At 44.9% G+C, this 24,190-nt stretch overlaps 1 protein-coding gene and 1 long non-coding RNA gene across 2 annotated transcripts in view; one reads left to right on the forward strand and one right to left on the reverse strand.

Annotated features, from left to right (window-relative positions):
- ARHGAP6 (Rho GTPase activating protein 6) overlaps nt 1-24,190 on the reverse strand; it is a 485,299-nt gene that overhangs the window by 327,021 nt on the left and 134,088 nt on the right. The window lies entirely within an intron of this gene.
- On the forward strand, nt 1,917-23,797 carry LOC120379986. Its single transcript, XR_005587622.1, has 3 exons — nt 1,917-2,011; nt 21,334-21,484; nt 23,362-23,797. It is a non-coding gene; the product is annotated as an uncharacterized LOC120379986 (long non-coding RNA).

A 24,190-nucleotide genomic window follows, 5' to 3' on the forward strand; every position in this document is an offset into this window, starting at 1 on the left:
CATTGATCGTGAATGGTGATATTACACAATGGCATCATATTGTGTATTATGAAAAATATGGCAGACTGAACACACTGACACCATTTAAAACAATGCTGAAAGTATTTATGTGTCCCATCTGCAAGGAACCAGACGTAAAGACAAGTAAGTTCATGCAGTTATGGCCCTATTGGGCAACCCTAATTTCTTCCCTAGCTTCCCAGGACATCCTCATATCCCTACTCCACGTCAGCTCATTGGCCTTTGGAGCTCTCCATTAAGAGGAGAAGACAAGTAGGCAGAATTTGTTCTTAACATTCCAAGCATCACTAGTTACAGCACTAAGCTATTTGATTAGTAAGTCCAGAGACAGCAAAGCCAATTGCCAAGTGTATGGCCCATAACTACCCTACAGTACCTACAAACAAAATTAGGTCAGCATTTTTGTGCCCATCAGATGCAAACTACATTGCAAGCTTCTCCATTCACATGAACAGCCATGCCCTCTACCTTACAATTTAATGGTCACTGACTGTTGCCTGCTCATTTCATTAAGCCCTCATAGCCAAATGGCAATAAATTGCAATTCTTCACAAACCATTTCTTATGAATAACCAAAGTAGACTGTGAACTTTTGCGCCCCTTCATAAACACAACAGCATTTATTTACAATTCTTATTTGTATTTCTCTTGCACCTATCCCTGCTCTAGGGACCTCGCAAAACCTTAAACTCATCATTACATTAAACCAAAAGTTCAATCAGTAAAGCACAAGGTTTAAAACACACCGTGAAGCTCTACTCCCCATGGAACTCTGACCTCCACAGCCCAGCTTGACCTAAACAAGTGGTTCTCAACCTGCGGCCTGTGGGCCACTAGCGGCCCAATCAGCATATAGCTGTGACCCATGTGACATCCTCAGGACCATACCTGTATTATAGATTGTGTGGATGCAGCCCAGATAACACATAAAGAGCTGCATATGTGGCCAACAATGGTAAATAGGTTGAGAACCACTGACGTAAACACATGTTTAAAAAATCCTGAATCCTTTATATTCAAACCTGCCTGCTCTATCAACACTAGTCCTCCCAGTCTTCTATTCAAACTTTACCATTAAGCATAATCATCCTGCAATATCTTACCCACCTTATCTAAAATGGCAATCTTCACCCATGGACACAGCTTACTTCATGTAACGCCTGACATCAAAGAACCCTCCTCAAAATTTGCAGAACTCTACAACAATTACAGTGGAGCAACATGTAGCAATCAAAAGACTATGAACATATTCCTGGGTTAGTACATTGGTCTGAAATTATGGTGTTGCCTTTACAATATGTGGCCCTGCACATACACTGTGGCCAGGCAAAGTTGTTAACCACTTTTGTCAAGTTCAGTATGCATATTTAAATAAAATAAAAACGAATGGTAAATGTAACAGAAATGCATGCTCTGGTGCAGGGCTGGATTAACCTTTTGTGGGCCTGGCGCCAAACATATTTGTGGGCCCCAAAGAAGGCGATGGAGCATGGTGTGGGGAGGTCAGTCCTCAAAGCCAGGGGCCAGCCAGGGGCAATGGGGCATGGCATGGCAGCAGGGCTGTCACTACCTATGGTGGTGCCCTACACAGCCCATGCACCTGCACCCCCGCCTGCGGGGGGAATGGCTGCCCCACTGCGGGGCCAACCCTCCATGGGGGGAGTGGGGCTGCGCTCAAGGGCTGCAGTGCCACTGGGGAAGGAGCTGTGGGGGGCAGCAGCAGGGCAGGGAGGCCCAGGGGATTAGTGGGGGACCTGGTGCTGGCAGCAGGCGTTGGGCCTGTTCCTCCCCCCCCCCCCGCCGCACTTACCAGTGGCAGCGGGAAGCAGAGCAACCCGGCCCCAGCCCGCTCCGCTCCCTCAGCACCCAGCCCTGTCGCTTGGAGGAAGGGGTCAGGCCCGCCCCTGCACTCACTGGCAGTGGTGGCGGGAAGCGGAGCAACACAGTTGGGAGCTGACAGAGCGAAGCGGGCTGGGGCTTCCCGCTGTTGGTGAGTGTGGGGGCTTCTGCCAGCTCCAGTACCCCCACTAATCCCACAGGCCATGTCGCTCGGGGGGAGAAGGTTTGGGGAAGGGGTCGAATGGGGGCAGGGCGGGGGCGGAGCAAGGGGACTAGCTGGGGATGGGGCTGGCCACTGGAGCCAGCGCCACATATGCAGCATGCAGCTGCCTAGGGCACCACGAAATTTGGTGCCCCAAATTACATGGTGCCCTAAGCAGCTGCATATTCTGCATATGCCTAAGGACGACCCTGCATGGCAGAGGAGGCCCCGCTCCGCCCAGCCCAATGCGAGGGCACTATTTACAAACTGGCAGTTGCCAGAGGCACAGTGGCCTGCCTGGCCCTGTGCTGCCAGTGTGCCCCTTCCCCTCAGGCACAGGCCCATGCCATGCCACCCCACACCCCACAGGCGCCGAATCCATGGGTGCTCCAAAGCTGGAGGCGGAGAGGAGCCCTCAGCCGGCAAAGAGGAGCAAGTGTTGCGCGGTAGGGAGCCAGTGGGCTGGCAGGGTCTCAGTGCGCAGTGCAACGAAGCAGGCCGGGGCCCCTTCTGAGCATGAGCCCAGCGCATGACGCCACTGTAAACCCAGTACTGCTCTGGTGAAGAATGAATTAACCTATAGGACAGTTTAATACAAGTTGTAATGATGTATGCCAGCTGCAGAGCTAGTATCCAGTGTCTGCAGATATTATGCCATAAATTATGCATACAATTCCACTGAACATGTTTCAGTTTCTTGAGAGGCTATTTGACACTGGCCAAATAGCAAACTGCTGAGAAAAATCTTGTTTTGTTTTTACGGGTGGAAATGAAAACCCAAAATGTTCTATGCTAGCAAGTAATCTGCTTGCAGCTAGATAAATGGAACAAGACTCCCTCAAGTGGTCTGTGAGATATAGCATCTGAAGAAGTGAAGTTTTTTACCCACAAAAGCTTATGCCCAAATAAATCTGTTAGTCTTTAAGGTGCCACCAGACTCCTCATTGTTTCCTGTGGATACAGACTAACAAGGCTACCTCCTGATACTTAGCTCTCACCTACTCAATCGTTAGATCAGACCCCCGCCACTGAACTAGAAGCTAGGTACAAATAGATTTTTAACCCAACTAAAAGCATCAAACAATGGAAATGGGGAAGCACTGAATATTAAAACATAACAGATTGTCATGGGTTCACCCTCATGAGAAACGGATACTAAAAGAGATACATTTCTCTGTGACTAATGCCCAATTTGCCTTTCTCTATATAAAGCAGATAGGTGCAAAGTGAGCTACAATGCAGTTCCAACACAGCTTTCTGTTAGTCTCCATCAGTTTCTGCAGAAGCTGTTTCTGTAGTACTGTACGTTTATAAATACCCTGCATTTCACTAAATACTACTCTTTAGCTCCTGTATTGTGTGTGTTTCATTTTTTGCTTAAAAATGAAAGTTTTCTCCTCCACCCTCCTCCAGTGCAGTTAATCTCTTTAAATCCATAAATATAGCAAATTGGAATCATTCAGTCGGTTGAGAGGCAGAAAATAAAATGAATTGTTTGACATTGGCAAGTTCGGTGGACAATTGGAATAGTGACTGTGTGGAGTCCTATGTATATTGTGTGCATGATTTGGAGAGTATAATAAAAATTTGTAATCAATGACAAGCAGAAAATAGTGTCATTGTTTCTGATTAGATTAATTGAAGGTTTGTTTTTGTTAGGAACAGAGGTTTAGTGAGTGACAATTGTTCTCCCCCAACTGCCACATCAGAAATCTGCTTTTACCTGAATCATAGAATATCAGGGTTGGAAGGGACCTCAGGAGATCATCTAGTCCAACCCCCTGCTCAAAGCAGGACCAATCCCCAAATGGCCCCCTCAAGGATTGAACTTACAACCCTGGGTTTATCAGGCCAATGCTCAAACCACTGAGCTATCCCTCCACATGGGTATTTAAAGAGAAGCAAATGGTTGTGTTTTACATCAAATAATCTGCTTCTGGTTATTATTGAAAGTGATTGAAATGTGTGTTGCCATCAAAATGTCATGCTACAATTTGTTTTTCAAATGTGAAATGTAAATTTGTCTTGTCCAAGGTACAGCATGAATGAATGAAGAGGAAGTTTGGGTATTTTAGGAATGATTAGTCCTGCAGTGTTTATTTGAGTATTGTTTAACAAATGGAAAGAGGGCTGTATAAATAATTCCACTGTAGTTCAGTATACATTGAAAAGGGCTTTATCAGAACATTTGCCGCTTCTCACATAGAAATATCTTACTTTACATCTTAAGATATTTTAGTTTTTGTTTTTGTTTTTACATATAACAAAAAAGTTTAAGCGGATTTGATTATACCCTTTTTGTCAATTAATATTTTTACGGGCTGCTTTGGGATGGCTAGTTCTATTTAAAATAATTTGAAACTGAAAGACAAATAAACATTTTTTTAATAGGGAGAGAAGTGGTTCAGAAGGATCTTAAAATTAGAAAAACAACGTATTATGGGGGTGGGGAGGGGAACTCAATACCTCTCTGCAGCGTTGGTCAAGAGGGTGGATTCTATATATATATATATATAACAAAAAAAAAAAGGGACAATATTTCTAACACAAAATTTGGAACTCTACCCTAGAGTGAAGCTGCAGTACACATATGTAGAGGCAGAAACGAAGATGCCTGGAGAACCTATACTGCAAAAATTTAGGTGCGGAGAGTGTTTAGGCCACCTACAGGGTTTGGGGCAGCTGAGCTGGGATTTTGTGAATCTCAATGGGGCCTGATTTAGGAGTTAGTCACTTAAAGTCCTTTTGTGATTCTAGCCTGAGTCTTTAGCTAAGGTGTTATAATTGCAAAGAAAACCTTCAAAATATGACCTGGGTGTAACTGATGCAGAAATACCTGATGCAATAGCTCTGAAAGTTTTAAGTGCTCCATTCGTTTCAATGGGTGTCAACTCAGATGCCAATAATGTTCCTTTAAATGTCAACATTGTTATATAATAAGTCACAGTTAATTAATCAGTTACTAGAAAAAGTTATCTGACTAGAGACCCACAAAAATCTTCTAGAACAAGACTTTACAGTGCACAAAGATGGAGTTATGGGATTGGGTGGAAACCATGGAAAAGTGGGTGGTTTCACATGGCTTGCACCCAAAACCAGGTAAAATTTGAAAATTTTGAATTAGTTTCACTCTGAGTTTTGGGTGCAGCCAAACCTGAAAGTCAAAGCAAACCTCAGGAGGTATGAATCCATTTGAACAGAAATGGCGAAAAGGTTCCAGTGAATGTGTAAATTGAAGCCCCTAATTTCAGCACAGCCCTCTCTGTCAGTTACCAAGGGGCTGTCTATACTACAGGTTATGCTGGTATAATTTATGTTGCTCAGGGATGTGAATAAGCCATCCCCTGAGCGATGTAAGTTACACCGATCTAAGCACTGGTGTGGACAGTACTAAGGCGGTGGGACTTAGCTACTGCCTCTCAGGGAGGTGGTTTTAGTCTTCACCAGACATGCTACAGCGGAGCAGTATAGACTACCCATAAGCTTCTGTCTCAAGAGCCCTAATTGTAACAAGTGACAGTCTCATTTTGCTATCTAACAAACAGGCACCCTACAATAACTTGTATAATCATGACTGTGTACAGCTCCCATGATCACTTTAAATCCTGCGTCATCAGTGCTGCTGGTAGAATTTTACCAAGATCTGTGCTGCCTGGGATGAGGAACTTCTTAAAAATGTACTTTTATCATTAACAAAGTGTGGTTATGAAATCTCAAAAACAACAATATTTTTACATAAATACTACTGAGCAAAAATAGCTCATTTTGTTATAATCATAGGGAAATAATTGTTCTGTTGATTTTAAATCATATGCCCACCACACTGAAATTACCTTAAAAACCATTGGGTAGAGCTGGTTGAAAAATTTCAACCTGAGTGTTTTTCTATCAGAAAATACTGTTTTGTCAAAAATGAAACTTTCTGTGAGCATGTGTTGACTTTGATGCAATTTTGTTTAGGAAAAAAAATCAAAATGAAAAGTTTTAACAACATCAAAATGGCATTTGGAACAGGACATTTTGATTGTTTGTTTTGAAATGAATTAGTTTCTAAATGTTATACTTATAATAAAAAATAAATGTAGCAAGTCAAAAATTAAACATTTTGACTGACTCCAAATTAATTAATTTTTCAAAAATTTTGTTATGGAAAATTTGAAAGTCTGGAACAAAAACAAATTGTGGAATTCCCTGTGAAACAGAAATTCCAGTTCTTGCACAGCTCTACTGATGGCATATTATCACTCTGACTAATAATAGTCTACGCTGTATTACAGACAAAACCGTAAGATTGAGGAAAAAACAAAGAAGTAAATGTAAATTCAGATTCTCTTTTGGAATAGTAAGTCTAGTAAGTGAGAGGACTACTGAATATTTTTCTTACTAGCAAAAAGTTTCTACTTCCACTTTTCTTTTTCTTTTTTCCCCCCTTTTTATTTATTTTTCAGGTGCAGTCTGAGGCTTTGCCATACTCCTCATCTCCACTTGGTGGCATTTCAGAGCTGCTGGCTATTTAACTACAGTAGCTGGTGTGAAAAAATAAAGTTCTCATTCAACATGTTATTTTTGAATTACAGAACTATATCAAATCAAATTTCCTGAAAGATTCACCTAAACCATGCAAGCTTTATTCTGGCTGCTGTCATATAATACTGCCACTTTTGTTATCTAGATCATTTTTATCTAACTTACGTTTTCAGAATGAATACCTTTACCCTGAAATATTCTTACCTTTTAACACATGTTTATGTTGTGTTAATATTAATGATCATACACACAGACTCAGAAATAGGCTTGGCAGAATTCAATTTTTTTTTAAGTTTCAGTGTATAATATCAATGCTTATTTTAAAGCACTTTTAGAATTTGTAGCCATTTAATTTTTCCCAATTGTGCAAAATTATGGGCATTAAGCATTTTTTTCTGATTTTTATCTATTTAAATTTTCACGCTTGCAGGAAATTATTGGGGAGGTTCAGATGATAATTATTTAATGACAAGTAGACATTGAGATTCAAAAAGCTAAAGCTTTATAACCATTTAAACACAAACTGTCAACATCACTAATCAAAATATACAAAGTAAATATCCTTAAACTCTAGTAAGTGCTTAAGCAGGATTTTTCTTATTTTGCCTGTCTGTACATTTTAATTATTATTGATGGAAATATTTTTCATCGGTTTATGTATTTATGGTGAAATCAATGTTTATTGACATTTACTGATAACAATCGAATCCTTCCAAGCCTACTCATAAAGCAGAAAGTATAAAATAGCCAAAGCATGAAATAGTTGTGTGAAACAGGGAGATCCCAAACAAAATTCAGTATGAAAACTCACTCAAACTTTCAGATCCGTCTCTAAACCAGATAAAGCGAGGTACTTTAGCACATGAGTAGTTCCACTAAAGTTAGACACACACTTAATACCTTCTTGAATCAGTATCTGTGACTTGAGGTTACCTCTAGCATGAAACACAAAAGGATATTTACATTTTTTCCTTTTAAAAAAGAGAGACGAGGTTCAAGAATAGAAATAGGATTTTCCTTTTTACAAAGAGGTAAAGACCAAAATAATTAAAAAATATACAAACAGGCAGAGAGTTAAAATATCAAAATGATTTTACTATGTGCTTAAACTTTCACTTCCAACTGGCATTGATTAGGCAAGTGGTGAGCTGAGACATTTTCCTGCCAAGCGCTTTTTGTTCTCATCCTCATGCTCACCTGTGGCATACTGTCAGAGACCTTCACTGGAAGCTCTCAGGGTTGACACTGTCTTTGTTATTTTTCTGCACAGTGCCTGACACAAGTGGGCTTTGATCTTTGACTGGAGTCCTTAGGCACCACTGCAGTACAATGAGTAACTTTCAAATCGTTGCACACAGCTAAACTATTTAATTGTATAATTGTATTCTCCTCCCCTGCCCCCCACCCCCCATTACGCTCACATGTTGCCTCCCATTTTCAACTAGATTGTAAGAGCTTCAGGGTTGGGACTGTGGCATACATTTGTACAGTGCTTAGCACAATGGGTTCCTGATTCTGACTGCACCCTCTAGAATACTGGAATAAAAATAATTTCATATTTCCAAGAAATGTGGTAAGACTAAACTTCTCACGTCAGAGGCTCTGTCTGCCTTGTACAGTACAGAGGACGCTGTCACTTCTCAATGAATAAGATTGGTCCAATCTCTCCTAAGGTTATGGCCTCTGATGTTAAAGTACTTATTGCTTTCCACTTTGACTTCTGCTCCAGGCTTAAGCAAAATCAATTTGACATAGAGTGTTTTATGGATTTAAAGACACAGGCCCAGACAGGAGCAGCCCTAGCCATTTTCCTGGCCCAGGCAGAAGAAAATGTTTTTACCCCAACCTCCCTTCCCAGGTGGCTGAGCCCAAAAAACTCCACACACAACATCTACAAAAAGCTGAGCAGCACAGCAGTTCAGTACCCCCTGGAAGTTGGCACCCAGGGCCATCACCCTGCTCGTCTGGTCCTAGTACCAGCCCTATACCCAGGGGCGGCTCTAGGCACCAGCAAAACAAGCTGGTGCCTAGGGCGGCCAAATCTAGGGGGCGTCCCCTGCCGCCGAGGGGGGGCGGCAGGCTGGGCCGGCGGACCTGCCGCAGTCATGCCTGCGGGAGGTCCACCGGAGCCCCGGGATGACCGGACCTGCCGCAGGCATGACTGCGGAGGGGGCGCTCGTCCCGCGGCTCGGCTGGACCTCCCGCAGGCATGACTGCGGCAGCTCAAGCGGAGCCGCCGTGTCCGCGAACCGTCCGCAGCCGCGGGGGGTACAGCCGAGCCACGCGGGACCAGCGGACCCTCCGCAGTCATGCCCGCGGGAGGTCCGCTGCTCCCGCGGCTCCGGGGCGCCTCCCGCGCATGACTGCTTGGGGCGGCCAAAACGCTAGAGCCGCCCCTGCCTATACCCAATCATAACTAAGCTCTGACTTGCATGTGCAAAATGCCTGATGTGCACCAGTCCTAGCTTGGGTGTGAGCATGAGTGGCAGGACTGCACATGGTACATGCACTGCTGAAGATTTAGGTAACAACGTACAGTTCTCTAAATTTCTTAACCATGTAAACATTTATAAAGAGCAAATTCTCTCTCCAAAGTTAGTCAGCAAGGCTAACCCTCTCTTCCTGCTCCTTGCTTTGCTCTGGTATTATCTGCATTAGCACATTCATTTCAAGCAAGAACTTTATTTTAAAAGCCTCTATGTCTCACTTGGCTGACGTGCTTAAAACCCACTTATATGGACAGAATCATTTCTTCTCCTTTTCTACCTCTCAGCTGCTGCATTTTCAATTACAGCAGCTTTCAGTATGATAGTTTCTGTCCCTTATTCAGTCAGAATTCTCCACTCTTCCCCCGTGAGCTAAGCTCCATGTACGGTGCTCTTCTTTGTCCTCCGAGGCACTGGAATGGGGTGGAATTAGAGCATTCCATCCACAAAGGCTGCCCATTTAGAGCTCAGCAAGCAAAACATTTTGCTGATGCCACTGGAGTGAAGTCCTGGCCTCTTTCATGATGTGAGTGACTGGGCTTTCAGTGATGGCCAGTAAATCATTAAGGTCCTGATCCAAAGCCAATTTAAGCAACTCTCTGTGTACTGAAATGAGCTTTTATTCCAGCCCTGAGGCAAACATCGCCACTATGTCTACACTACAAACTAGGGGTGTGATTCCCAGCTCGCACAGACATACTTGCATGAGCTCTCATCTGAGCTAACATGCTAAAAATAGTAGTATAACCATGGGGGGGGGGGGGAGCCGCAGCACCACAGGCTAGCTGCCCTGAGTACAAACTCGCTTGTACCCCAGGGGTATCCACTCAGGGGGGCTGGCCTGTGCTGCCACTGCCCACACTACTGCAGCCACACTACTATTTTTAGCATGCTAGTTCAGATGAGAGCTGCCATAAGTATGTCTATGCAAGCTGGGAATCACACTCCCCAGCTCGTAACGTAGGCCAATCTGTAAGGGTAAGATTAAATTAACACACACAAGTAGTCATATTGAAGTCCATAGGCCTACTCACGTGAGGAGAGTTAAATGTGCATAAATTTTTGCTGGATTGAGACCTAAATACACAGAGATATACCTATCTCATAGAACTGGAAGGGACCCTGAAAGGTCATTGAATCCAGATCCCTGCCTTCACTAGCAGGACTAAATACTGATTTTGCCCCAGATCCCTAAGTGGTCCCCTCAGAGACTGAACTCACAACCTTGGGTTTAAGAGACCAATGCTCAAACCACTGAGCTAGCCTTCCCCACCATAATAGTTTTATCTTTATTTTTACCTCTCAGAGGACATCAACAACCCACAACAACAGTGACATCATAAAATAAAGAGTACCATCTGGAATGCCAGCATATGGTATTGCAGGGGTGGCCAACCCGAGCCTGACAAGGAGCCAGAATTTACCAAGATACATTGCTAAAGAGCCACAGTAATACATCAGCAGCCCCATCAAACTTCCCCACATTACCCCCAGCACCTCCTGCCCACCAGCAGCCTTGCTGATCAGCACCTCTCCCTCCCTCCCCATGCTTCCTTCCTGCCGTGATCAGCTGTTTCACAGTGTATAGGAGGCTCTGGGATGGAAGGGGGAGGAGCAAGGGTGCAGCAGGCTCAGGGAGGGGGCAGGGGCCTTAGGGTAAGGCATGGAGGGGTGGCAGGGCCTGGGGTTGAGCAGTGGAACGTTGGCACCTGTAACTCCAGCCCCAGAGTCAGCACCTATGCAAGGAGACACATAAGAGCCACATGCAGCTCCAGAGCCACAGGCAGGCCATCCCCTGTGCTATCACAACTCAGACATGGTTAATTCAGGATCCAGGGATTCCTTCCATGCTTTTCAGTTCTCTCACTTGTCCAGTTGCCTTGGGCTGTGTGTGATATACACACATATAATACATGTATACAAAATACCAGGCATGTTCATGAGGTTGCAGGTTTCTATTTTGTTTGTTCCTGTAAATCAGATTATACTATTTTGGCAGTGGCAGCAAGAAGCGGTTGATTCAATGCTACCCCATCTGCTTAGCTTTGTCATTTTGGGGTTCATTTTTGCTGATCAATATTGTCTCATTGTTTCCTTGTACTCCCCCATCTGTCTATATCCAGCTGTTGTCTCGTCTTATGCTTATACAGATGCTCCCCGGGTTACGCAAACCCAACTTACGGAAATCCAAACTTACAGAAAAAGTTCCATAAGTTCCGTAAGCTTTTTTTTTTTGCACGTAATTGTTGGAGATCTGTTCCCGACTTACGCAAAATTCGACTTACGCCAGGCGTTCCGGAACAGAACGCTTGCGTAAGTTGGGGAGCTTCTGTAGTGTAACCTCTCTTGGGCAAGGACTGTCTCTTTGCTCTGTGTTTATACAGCACCTAGCACAACAGGGACCCGGTTCATGACTGAGGCTCCTAGGTCCAACAGTAATAATTAATAATCATGTTCAAATATCCAGTACAAGGATGGGCTCTCTACCTCAGGGTTCAGGCAAAGTGCTTCTTACGTAGCCAAACTGTACCAAATAAAAGGAATGTAAAACAGTCGAACATATAAATAAATGCACATTGCCAGCTATTTAGGCCACAGTGACTTCACTGAGACTACTCCTGTGCTTAAAATTAAACACATGTTTAAGCACCTTGCTGAATTAGGCTCTGTATGCTCTCACTTTTCTCTGTGACTTCCCATTCTTCTTCCAAGGGAAGGGCAGCAGTTTGTAAACCTCATGCTGGAGTATTTCGCAAGGCATTAAGGGCCACCTGCCAAGAAAACTCAACTTTTAACCCCTCCTTATCTTGGGTACATCTCTACAGTAGACAGAGGGGTAGTTTTCTCTCTTCCCAGACCCTCATCCCAATCAGTTTGGGCTAGGATGCTTTCACCAGAGATGAATTGTGTGAACCCACAGGGTTAGCACAGTCGCCAACAATTATATATTTGCAGAAGACAGTATTTCTGGCCACATGAATGCTAAGATTCTCTCCCATGCCTGGTAAGATGTCATTAATCATTTTAATAAGAACACAGAGTAAGCTATTTAGAATTCCCTGTCTCACAGTGTGTACAAATTGGCAAACGCAAAAAAAAATAAAAAATTGTAGCCTGTATCCCAGTGTTTCAATCAGCATATGTAGCATGTAATGAGATCTAGCTACATACCTGAGGGATTTGCACTGCTCTTCATTACTGTAGTGTCAAAGTCTCTTGGGGTGAGGGATAGCACAGTGATTTGAGTATTAACCTACTAAACCTAGGGTTATGAGCTCAATGCTTGAGGGGGCCCTGTAGGGATCTAAAGCAAAAATCTGTCTGGGGGGTGGTCCTGCTCTGAGCAGCATGTTGGACTAGATGACTTTCTGAGGTCCCTTCCAACCCTCATATTCTATGATCTTGTATGTAAAATAAATTGGCAATAGCAAAGTCCATAGTAGACCTCAGAGTCTTCAACTCTTTTCAGGTTATAAAAAGTTCTGATGGCAATTTTTGTTTGGTTTGGTTTTAAATGTGGAAGAGATGGGCTGGTTGATAGTGTGAATAAAAATGAGTTGACAGTCATTTCAAATTTTAACATAACACCCATCTTTTTCCCCTCATGCTTTTAACTTCTAAGATACCCAAAAGCATACATTTGGGGGTCTGTCTTCACTGCAGAGTTAGCCCAGGCTCTTACTCGGTTGTTGCCATCAACTGTTCTCCCATCCCCATGTAAAACCCTTTCACTTGAGTTTGTTAGTGCTTTCAACCTGGGCTAGGAAATTTGACTAGAAAGTTCTGCTTTCACTCAGGTTGGTAACCCAGCCACTTAGCAATGAGGACACTCAAGCACTGATAGTCCTCCAATGCCGTCTTATAATCCGCCCCCACCCCAAGAGCCCAGGACAGAAATTCTCCCACAATTCATTGGGAAAGAATCAGAGCAGTTTTGTCCATGCCACTTCCCACAGCTCCCATTCGCCAGGAACAGCAAACCATGGCCACTGGAAGCTGCAGGGGGCCGTGTCTGCGGACGGCCAACGTAAACAAAGGCCTGGTCTACACTACACGTTTATCTCGAATTTAGCAGCATTAAACTAAATTAACCCTGCACCCGTCCACACAACGAAGCCCTTTATTTCAATATAAAGGGCTCTTAATATTGATATCTGTACTCCTCCCCGACGAGGGGAGTAGCGCTCAAATCGGTATTGCCATTTCGAATTAGGGTAGTGTGGCCTCAATTCGACGGTATTGGCCTCCGGAAGCTATGCCACAGTGCACCATTGTGACCGCTCTGGACAGCAATCTGAACTCGGATGCACTGGCCAGGTAGACAGGAAAAGCCCCGCAAACTTTTGAATTTCATTTCCTGTTTGCCCAGCATGGAGAGCTGATCAGCACAGGTGACCATGCAGTTCCAGAATCAAAAAAGAACTCCAGCATGGACCGTACGGGAGATACTGAATCTGATCTCTGTATGGGGAGATGAATCTGTTCTATCAGAACTCCGTTCCAAAAGACGAAATGCCAAAACATTTGAAAAAAATCTCCACGGCTATGATGGACAGAGGCCACAATAGGGACTCAACACAGTGCTGCGTGAAACTTAAGGAGCTGAGAAAAGCGTACCAGAAAGCCAAAGAATCAAATGGATGCTCACGGAGGGAGGGGCGACTGACGACTGTAGCTATCCCACAGTTCCCGCACTCTCCAAAAACCATTTGAATTCTTGGCTGAGCTCCCAAAGCCTGAAGGGTCAAAAACATTGTCGCAGGTGGTTCAGGGTATATGTCGTCAGCCCCCGCGTCAAAGCAAAGGGAAAAAAAATAATTGCTCACCTTTTTTCAATGTCACCATATATCTACTGGATGCTGCTGGCAGACGCGGTGCTGCAGTGCTACGCAGCAGCATCCTCTTCCCTTCCCTTCCCTTACCTTACGGATGGCAGACGGTACAGTAGGACTGGTGTGCGTCATTGTCGTCCTGTGAGTGCTTCTGGCTGGCCTCGGTGAGGTCGGCCAGAGGCGCCTGGGTAAAAATGGGAATGACTCCAGGTCATTCTCTTCTTTAAGTTTTGTCTAATGGAGATTCAGTCCTGCCTGGAATATCATGCCAGCTGGAGGCTTCTGCCTCAGGCTGCTCTCCCAGTCAGCAGCACTGCACGGTGGCACCTACCCCTTGCTACCAGGGCTCACAATCAGATACTTAGACCTCTACATTTTCCTGCAAATAAAAAAATTAAGCTGCTGTTTAGAACTGTCCCCCAACATACATATCCTGGGACATTTTGTATTTTACCAGTGTCAACCAAAGGCCCACACACAAATGGAGATTCAGTCCTGCCTGTGCTTCTATCCTAGTGCTTGTCACAGATTCCCATTTTCAGATATAGGCTGAGCAAGTGCAGAATGGTGGTTCATTCTACTTTGCTGTAAGCCAACCGCCCTCCCCTCCCCACTTTGAACTCTGCTTGCAGAGGCAATAAAGTCAGTGTTGTTTCTTATTCATGCATTCTTTAATACTTCATCACACAAATGGGGGGATAACTGCCATGGTAGCCCAGGAGGGGTGGGGGAGGAGGGAAGCAATGGGTGGCATTGTTGCAGGGGCACCCCCTAGAATGGCATGCAGCTCATCATTTCTGCGGGATGTCTGGGGCTCTGACATTGTTGAATCTGGCCCATTACATCTAAATCGGACAAAAGAGATCACATTCATCTATGGTACAACCCCATTATCCTCCATGACATACTGAATAATGCTGTAACCAACCCCACTGCAAGGCGTCATTGCGAGTGTTGGGGTACCCCTGCAGATATTTAGTACCATGCTGTAAGTTCCATGGCTTGGAGACAAGCACTAGAAGTTCTTCAAGCACTAGACTCTAGCCCAAGGGTGGGCAAACCTTTTGGCCTGAGGGCCACATCTGGGTGGGGAAATTTTATGCAGGGCCATGAATGTAGGGCTGGGGCAGGGGGTAGGGGTGTGGGAGGGAGTGCGGGGTGTGGGAGGGGATGCGGGGTGCAGGAAGGGGCTCAAGGCAAGGGGTTGGGGTGCAGGAGGGGTGAGGGGTGCAGGAGAGGGCTCAGGGCAGGGGTTTGGGGTGTGACATGCAGGAGGAGTGTGGGTTCCGGCCCGGCACCGCTTACCTCAAAAGCGGCTCTGGGGTGGCCCTGCGCCACTCCTAGAAGTGGCCAGCATGTCTGGCAGTGGCTCCTGGGGGTGGGGTGGAGCAGGTGGCTCCGCCGTGCACTGCCCTTGCCTGCGGGTACCATCCCTGAAGCTCCCATTGGCCACGGTTCCCTGTTCCCGGCCAATGGGAGCTGTGGGTGGCAGTGCCAGCAGCGAGGACACCGCACAGAGCCCTCTGCCCTCTCCCCCTCCCCCAGAGGCTGCAGGGATGTGGTGCCGGACGCTTCCGGGAACAGCGTGGGGCCAGGGCAGGCAGGGAGCCTGCCTTAGTCCCGCTGCGTGCCACTGCCACCCCAGAGCTGCTTGAGGTAAGCGGCACCAGGCCGGAGCCCGCACCCCTCCTGCACCCCAACCCCCATGGGACGGCTTGAAAGTCTTGATGGGCCGGATCCGGCTCGCGAGCCGTAGTTTGCTCTCCCCTGCTCTAGCTCTTAGTGGGTTTCCATAAATGCTCACATAGATTACTAGAGCTGCCAGAAACTAGAAGGTGCAATTACCCTAGGCACAATGATGAAGTTACAACCACAGTTAAGATCAAAACAATAGTTCCGAACCCAGTCCTACGGGACAATCCACTATAGGGACAGGAAGACTAAAGAATGGCATTAGAGTTTCCTCTTCACTTCATCTAGCTGCGCACATGCAGTTGTTCCCATGACTCCTGCTTGCCACCTACTACCCTGTACCATCCTGCTGTGGCTACTGCTGGCACCTGCCAGCATCAGACTACTTTCCTGTACTACTCTCAGCCTTTCAGTCCCAATTTGCAGGCTACCAGCTACTGGCTGCCACTTCACAGCCAGTAAGCAAGCAACTACTATTTTCCCTGGAGCTTGGTCCCTTCTGAATCTGACCTCAGAAATAGAAATGGACAAAAGCTGGAATTTCCATTGCACAAGAAATTCCAAAATGCTGGGGGAGAATTTTCTTCCATTTCAGAAGCAGAATTTTCTAAATTTCCTCACAGAAGAGAAAATTTAAAAAAATCATTTTGAAATAATCAAAACATTTTGTTTCAGAAACTTCAAAACCAAAATTGAGCCTGAGAGCTCTTACTCTGTTGTTGCCATCAACTGATAAGTTTCTATGAAGGTTCAACAAATAGGCATTTTCCTGACCAGCTCTTCTCAGGATGTTACTTGATTTCCTTTTCTTTATGATGTGGATTATACTCTCCTTGCTAAGAGTTCCCTCCGCTGGCTAGATCCTTCCTCTCCAGCTCAGCAAAGGTAGAGAGAAGGTACCCAGTAATGAGGTATCAGGTTCACAGGAATACTTTATTTGCATGGCACAACTGTGTTTTGAATAAAGTCAGTCTTAATTCACCCACTCCTCAAATGGTTGTGACCAAGGAATATTAGAATAAAATATTTTACCCTAAATTGCACATTTGCTATGAGCTTCATTTCTTAGTATCCCTACAAGTCAGTATTAGGCACTGAGGTTAATTTCAAGAAGATATTTGGCTTCTCCGAGTAATGCTGTTCTAGTATCCCATGTGCGAGTACCTCATGTACGGGATGTGAAAGTTAGGGAATTTTAACTGACAAAGTTTCCATGGCATTCTCCTGTCACTGGCAAGGTCCCAGAGATTTCAGCACCCAAAAAAACAGAGCTCAGGAAATGTACACCCACCAACCCACTACAGCCTATGGACTGCGGCCGCTGCATAAGAGGAGAGGCAGCATGGTCCTGTAGACAATGACTGGGACTCAAGAGACTTGGGTTTATTCCAGCTCATCCACAGAGCTGCTGTGTAACCCTGGACAGGTCAAGTCACCACTTTGTTTCCTGTTTCCCTTCCACCCTTTATATTCTCTATTCAGATTGCAAACTTTCCAAGGCAGGGACAGGCTCCTACTCTGTATAATCAACAAAGAATTCTGTGGCACCTTATAGACTAACAGACGTTTTGCAGCATGAGCTTTCGTGGGTGAATACCCACTTCTTCGGATGCAAGTGAAGATACTTCTTCGGATACTCTGTATAATGTACAGTCCCTAGCACAATGGCACCCCAATCTCAGCTGGGGCCTTTAGGCACTGCTGTGGTATAAATAATTAACAGCATGAGCCATAAAGTATCTCAGGATCCCTGCCAGCCCTTGAAATAGTCCAGTCCTCGTGATATGCATAAAGCTGTATTAGACACTCTGAAAGCAAACACACTGACTTTCCTCATTTGGGGGTGGGGGAGGTAATCCAGCAGAGGCCTTGGGGCTTCACCAAATTTACAAAACTCTAAACCTGTAAGGTTGGAGGATAGTAAGAGCATGATGTGGAGGCAGCACTCGCCCTCTCTTCCTCATTGGCAGAGTCCTTTGTTGATAGCTTTTAAGCAGTAATAACAAAAAAATTACGTGAAGAATTGAATATTTTTCTAAAATTACAAATATTAAGAAGCCTTGGGTGCGTTTTGAACTACAGAACTCCTGCTGTAAGTGATTTTAAGAGTTCACCCTTCTAAGGCTTTTTCTGAAGCTATGTAAGAATTCCGGAGTTTGCAATTCTATTTTTGGGTTACCCACTTGGGATCATTTTCAAAGGAATCTACTGTAAGCGCTGAGTCTCACCCTTCACACAACCTCCTCATTCTGTCAAAGTCCCTTTCTCAAAGCAGATAAGGAAACACCAGAAAGGAATCCCCTAGGAGTCTTTACGACTCTCCAGTCTGAAATGCCTTCTCTGTGAGACGGTTCTACTGCAAAATATCTCCATTTCAAGGAAATGTGCAACCTGAAAAGCAGATTATTTTCTTTGTCCTCATTATTTGCCTTTTTGGCTCTCCCTGGAAGTATGATTTGTCTCTTTGCCATTGCTATAAATTATTGAGCTATTGAGGATGTTATCTGTAAAGTATATATTCCAAGATGCTGGAAAATATACTCCCTTATCTTGTCCACTTACCCAAGTCTTTAAGGGTTTTTTAAAGGCCCCTAGTACTGTGGCACCTATACACTGATAATACAAATACATGTACTCTAATGGCAGTATCTTTACTCCATTGCTCACAGTATGCTTCCCCCTCCTCTGCCCTGCCTTTTTCTTTTTTCCAGTATTCTATTTTCTCTCCCACAATCTCCGTAACTGTGGTCTGGTACTGAGACTGTGACGGGTTGGATCCCCCTATGGGAATGCCACTGGATGTACCACCAGTCCTACCAGCCTGGGTTTCCCTTGCACGGGGTTGCTGTGCCAGGCCCTCAAGTCCCTTTTCAGCACACATCCAGGCAAGGCCATACCCAGCTGCACACACAGACTGAAATCAGTTCTGTCTGTGTAGGAGGATTCAGCTAGGGGAATGGCCAGCTCTCCGGTGCACACACCATCTGGAGTGTAAACCCCAAAATAATATTGTCTTGAGCTGTATAGAGAGAGACCTGTATGACGCAAGCTCATAAAAATTGCCCCCCCCACGTGAAGGGAGATAGGCACAACTTTTTGTCCCCCCCCACCCCAGTACGAATTACACCAAGTGGGTTTTGGAATAAACAAGAAATATGTTTATTAACTACAAAAAGTAAATTTTAAGTGATTATAAGGAATAGCAAACAGAACAAAGCAGATTTCTGAGCAAATAAAACAAAACAGGCAACCTATGCTTAATTCACTAAAGAAACTGGTCACAAAATGTACTCTCTCACCCTCAATGTTGTTTTTGGCAGGTTGCAGAGTTTCTGCAGCTTTGAGTTCCAGTTATGTCTCTTTACAGACTAGTCCCCTGTCTCAGCCTGGACTCAGCCCTCGCCTTTCCCCAGCTTAGTTCCTTTGTCGCTTCAGGTGCTTTCAGCACTCTTCCTTCTTGGGCAGGGAGGCAGTGGAGAAGAGCTCTGATTGACTTACTTCCCAGCCTTAAGTAGGATTTACATGAGGAGGGAATCCTTTATTTCCAGTGGAAAAATACCAACTGTGTCCAATGTGGTACTCCGTACCAGATGATACCATAAGATGACCCTGCAGTGTCAAAGCAACATCCCAGGAAGCTTCTTAGGGAGATTAGTATCTTTGAAGTCTTATTGTTCTTCCTAATGGCCCACTAAGGCTGATTGCCTACTGTCTGGTGGGCGTTCCCCCAGTACACACACAGTTGTAATTGTTATATAGTCAATATTCCTAACTTTAGATACAGAAGTGATACATACATACAAATTGGATAAACACATTCAGTAGATCATAACCTTTTCAATGATACCTCACATGACCCATCTTGCATAAAACATATAGTTATGCCATATTCATATCATAGAAATATTTCTATGATGAATATGGGGTGTAACGTCACAGAGAATACTCCGTTTCTAAGAGGTGGGGTTTGTATTTGACCATGGTCAGGGTTGGGTAAGGTGCTCCTCAGCTTGAATCTGATTTACCAGAAAATCTCATTCTCAACCAGTCTAGTTGAAGCAGCACTGTGGAGCGTAGCTGCCTTTGAAGATTATGAATAGCGATAGCTCACAGTGAGTCAATGTATGTACCTTGTTGATCAGCACTAGGACTTTAAATTTAGTCTCAAAGACTGGGCAGCCAGTGGAGCTCATGGATTACTGTGTCTGTACCTGCCTGTTTGGGTAGTAGGCCTTGACTTTAGCAAAGCTTTTGATACAGTCTCCCACAGTATTCTTGCCAGCAAGTTGAAGTATGGGCTGGATGAATGGACTATAAGATGGATAGAAAGCTGGCTAGATCATTGGGCTCAACGGGTTTTGTTCAATATCTTCATTAATGATCTGGAGGATGGCGTGGACTGCACCCTCAGCAAGTTTGCAGATGACACTAAACTGGGAGGAGTGGTAGATATGCTGGAGGGTAGGGATAGGATACTGAGGGACCTAGACAAATTAGAGGATTGGACCAAAAGAAATATGATGAGGTTCAAAAAGGACAAGTGCAGAGTCCTCCACTTAGGACAGAAGAATCCCATGCACTGCTACAGACTAGGGACCGAATGACTAGGCAGCAATTCTGCAGAAAAGGACCTAGAGGTTACAGTGGACGAGGAGCTGGATATGAGTCAACAGTGTGCCCTTGTTGCCACGAAGGCTAACGGCATTTGGGGCCGTATAAGTAGGAGCATTGTCAGCAGATCAAGGGACGTGATCATTCCCCTCTATTCGGCATTGGTGAGGCCTCATCTGGAGTACTGTGTCCAGTTTTGGGCCCCACACTACAAGAAGGATGTGGAAAAATTGGAAAGAGTTCAGTGAAGGGCAATGAAAATGATTAGGGGGCTGGAGCACATGACTTATGAGGCAAGGCTGAGGAAACTGGGATTATTTAGTCAGCAGAAGAGAAGAATAAGGGGGAATTTGATAGCTGCTTTCAACTACCTGAAAGGGGGTTCCAAAGAGGATGGATCTAGACTGTGCTCAGTGGTAGCAGATGACAGAACAAGGAATAATGGTCTCAAGTTGTAGTGGGGGAGGTTTAGTTTGGATATTAGGAAAAACTTTTTCACTAGTAGGGTGGTGAAGCACTGGAATGGGTTACCTAGGGAGGTGGTGGAATCTTCTTCCTTAGAGGTTTTAAGGTCAGGCTTGAGAAAGCCCTGGCTGGGATGATTTAGTTGGGAATTGATTCTGCTTTGAGCAAGGGGGTTGGACTAAATGACCTCCAGAGGTCCCTTCCAACCCTGATATTCTATGATTCTAGGCATTCTTGGAGGAATAACACTCTTTGTAGGTACTTCAGTTTCCTGGTGGCAACTACCTTCCCCCTTCACACAGAGTGAGAGACAGCATTCTAAACTGGAGGTGACAAATACCCTGTCAACATGGCAAAGATCCTCATGAGAGAGGAAAAAATGTAGTCTCATGGCCAACAGGAGATATGTTTCTTGCCACCAATTAATTCTATATGTCCCAGAATGGTGAAGATTCAAATAAGACCCCAAGAGCTTCAGTAGTCAAAGGCCTTCCATTGTGGGTAGCTGAACTCTATCCAACTGGGAAGAATACAGTAATTGTATTTTAAAAAACATGAATTATATTGTTTTATTCAGGGGAATTGAGAAAATGTAGAGACAGATTTTGCTGTAGAGATCATATGCTAACAAGACTTTCTACTCGTATTATTTATTTAGATTAATGCTCAAACTATGATAGGTGTTTGGACAAGATCCAGTGATGGCCAACTTGTAGCTAGTCTACAAGGAAAGGGAAACAGTACAAGACACCCTGTGCCTCTCTACAGAGGAGCCAGCAAACCCTGCAAGGACTGAGAGAAAGTACTAGGTAAGTACCCTGTTCCTTCTCTCACAGTACAGAGGAGTATTTGAACTCCTGAAGGTTTGTGTAAGGCGGTCACAACTGTCCCTCCATCTGTCTGGGAGGGAGGCCACACCCCTTTGCTACACGTCCTCTGGAAGAGCACAGTTCAGGGGGTGAATTAGCATCAGGGTCCCCACCACTCGGCCGGGTAACCCACTACTGAGTCTTGGAGCCCTGGTCCCCCGAGCGGACAGGGCACTAAACAGTTATGGGGCTCTAGCCTACAGTCAGTGTGGAGCAGCAGTGTCCATAAGCCCCAGTCCTCTGGCAGGGTGAGGCAGCGAGCAGTTAGGCAGCTCTGGCTGGTATTCAGGGCAGAGCAATAATGAGTCTATTAGCTCAGGCCCCCAAGCAGGTCAGGTCAGCAAAGTCAGGAAGCTTGGGCCTGTCCTCAGGACAGAGCAGTAATGAGTCTCTAAGTCCAGGACCTCAAACAGGGTGGAGCAGCAAACAGTCAGGGGTTCTGGCTCAGGAGGACCACCAACAAACGCAGGCCTCTTGGCCTATGGTGAGGAGGCTGCCAGGGGTGAGGTGGCAGGGGTAGAGGGACCAGGCCCATCGACTCTACTGCATCCCAGCCAAGGGCCCTAATGGGCAGAGTGGTCTGCCAGTGGGTCAGCGGGGAAATCCATCCACAACATGCTAGTCGGCTGTCAGTCAGCAACACAGCTAAATTATATTTGGCTCCCTTGGGCTACTTCCTGCACTCCTGTTCATGGGGGTTACCTGGGTCCCGGGGCAGTCGTCAGTCTCGCTGGGGTAATTAGCTAATGGCAGCCCCAGCAACTCCTTGATTTCTCCAGTGATAGGCAGCTCTGGCAGTCCCTCCAGATCTCAGGCACTGCAGTGGTTGCTGTCAGGGTCTGAGCTCCAGCAGCGGGTGGGAGACGTTCTTCTCCTCCGGCGGCTTCTCTCCAACTGAGCTGGGGCAGGGGCCGTCGGCCTTTTATACGGTTCCTGTCCCACCCCTAGGCTTCAGCAGGGCGGGTGTGAGTGTCCCAGCTCTGCCCACTGGGGAGGTGGGGGAGCGGGGGAGGCTCGCAGCTGTCCCTCCATCCATCTCTGAGGGAGGCCACACATCCTGCTACAGCGTGGTAGATGCCACATGTGGACCAGTTCCTTAAGGCACAATTGAGTCCTATGGAAAACATCTGGGCATGCACATTGGAGTGAAGTAATATCACCAATGCTGAAGGTGTTTTGCTACCATCTCCTCCTATTCAAATGTGATTTATGGGAGGTAATAAACTTTTAAGCAACTCATCCTGTGATGTTTGGCTCACAGTTTCCCAGAGGAATCATACATACTATGGAAACTAGGATAGATAATCTGTTTTCAAAACGTGCATCTGTTTCTTACACAAAGTTTCTGGCACAAAATCTAGCTTGCAGTTAACAGATGGGTCCTTCTCGTATGGGATCATTTTGTAGATAACTTCCCTCTCAGATGGCCTCAAATGCTTTTTAATTTTCCATGAGAAAACCACTGTTTATATTCATGCTTGCTCATGTTAATGTAATTCTTATTAGGAGACAAAAAGTGCAAAATTTTAGATGTTTGATAAGTAATGTGTGGAAATGCAGTTTTCCAAGGGGTCAGCGACACCACCATCTGCAGTCGAATGCCAATTCACCTGGGAGTGTGAGAGAAAAATTAAGATCTGCTACTCAGCAGGGAGAGTACATTTGGGGCAATGCTTATTTTTAAATGTGCTATTCTGGGGTGTAGCTCCGATCATGCTAACCTGGCCTTTTAACAGCAACACAAGAAGGAGGAAGCTGACCAGACTGTCATCACAGCTGAGTTTGAATCAATGTCAGATCTTCTCTGTCTTTTTCAGGCGCTCACTGGAGCAAAGCATTGCAAGCCAGATGCCTTGAAATTCTATTTACATGGACTATGTGGGAAGCTCATCCTCTCAAGTCCTATGCATAAACTTCATTCAATGAAAGAAACACATCTAAACCTGGAAATCTTCCAAATAGGTCTCTCTGATATCCTTTCAATGCCTTCCTTTGATATACACAAAATGATCTATTTCCAATCTAATGAATGAAATAAATTAATAGCATCCTGCACTAGCCTGGCTCAGTAGATCAATGAGATTTAATCACTTTTGGCACAAAATTAATGTGAGGTCAGCATTTTCAGTTGGCATCCTGCCATTATTACAGAAATGACATTCTCCTGGTAAGTAGTTGAACTTATAAAATACATAATGACAAAAGAACAGAACTTACTCTTAAGCTTTCAACATTTTCAATTCGTAAAAATATAGGGACTGTATCAGGAGTTTGTCTTTTAAAAAGAACCAGTTTTCCTATTAAATACTTGGTTCTAGCTATAGTGATTGGGAGGGAAGAGGTGGTCTCTATTTGGTAGAGTGTTTTATATTGTTCAGCCTCATGGTCATCTAAAGCACTATTAATAAGAAATTTTCCTAGCTGAAAAACTTGAGCCATGTGAGATCTATTTCTGATCACAACATCAATGGCGTAATTGCTATCTGATCAAGAGTCATACACCCTAATCCGGAAAAGGCCAGTGCAGAAGTTGTAATGTGTTATTCCATGATTGTCAAAGGGGAGGGAAGGATTTCAAAATGTATCTCTGGAGATTCTGTACGGTTGTTTGGTTTTTAAATACAACTAGTCTTAAATCAATAAAAA

Source organism: Mauremys reevesii, linkage group 1 (genome assembly GCF_016161935.1).
Source record: "Mauremys reevesii isolate NIE-2019 linkage group 1, ASM1616193v1, whole genome shotgun sequence".
NCBI lineage: Eukaryota > Metazoa > Chordata > Testudines > Geoemydidae > Mauremys > Mauremys reevesii.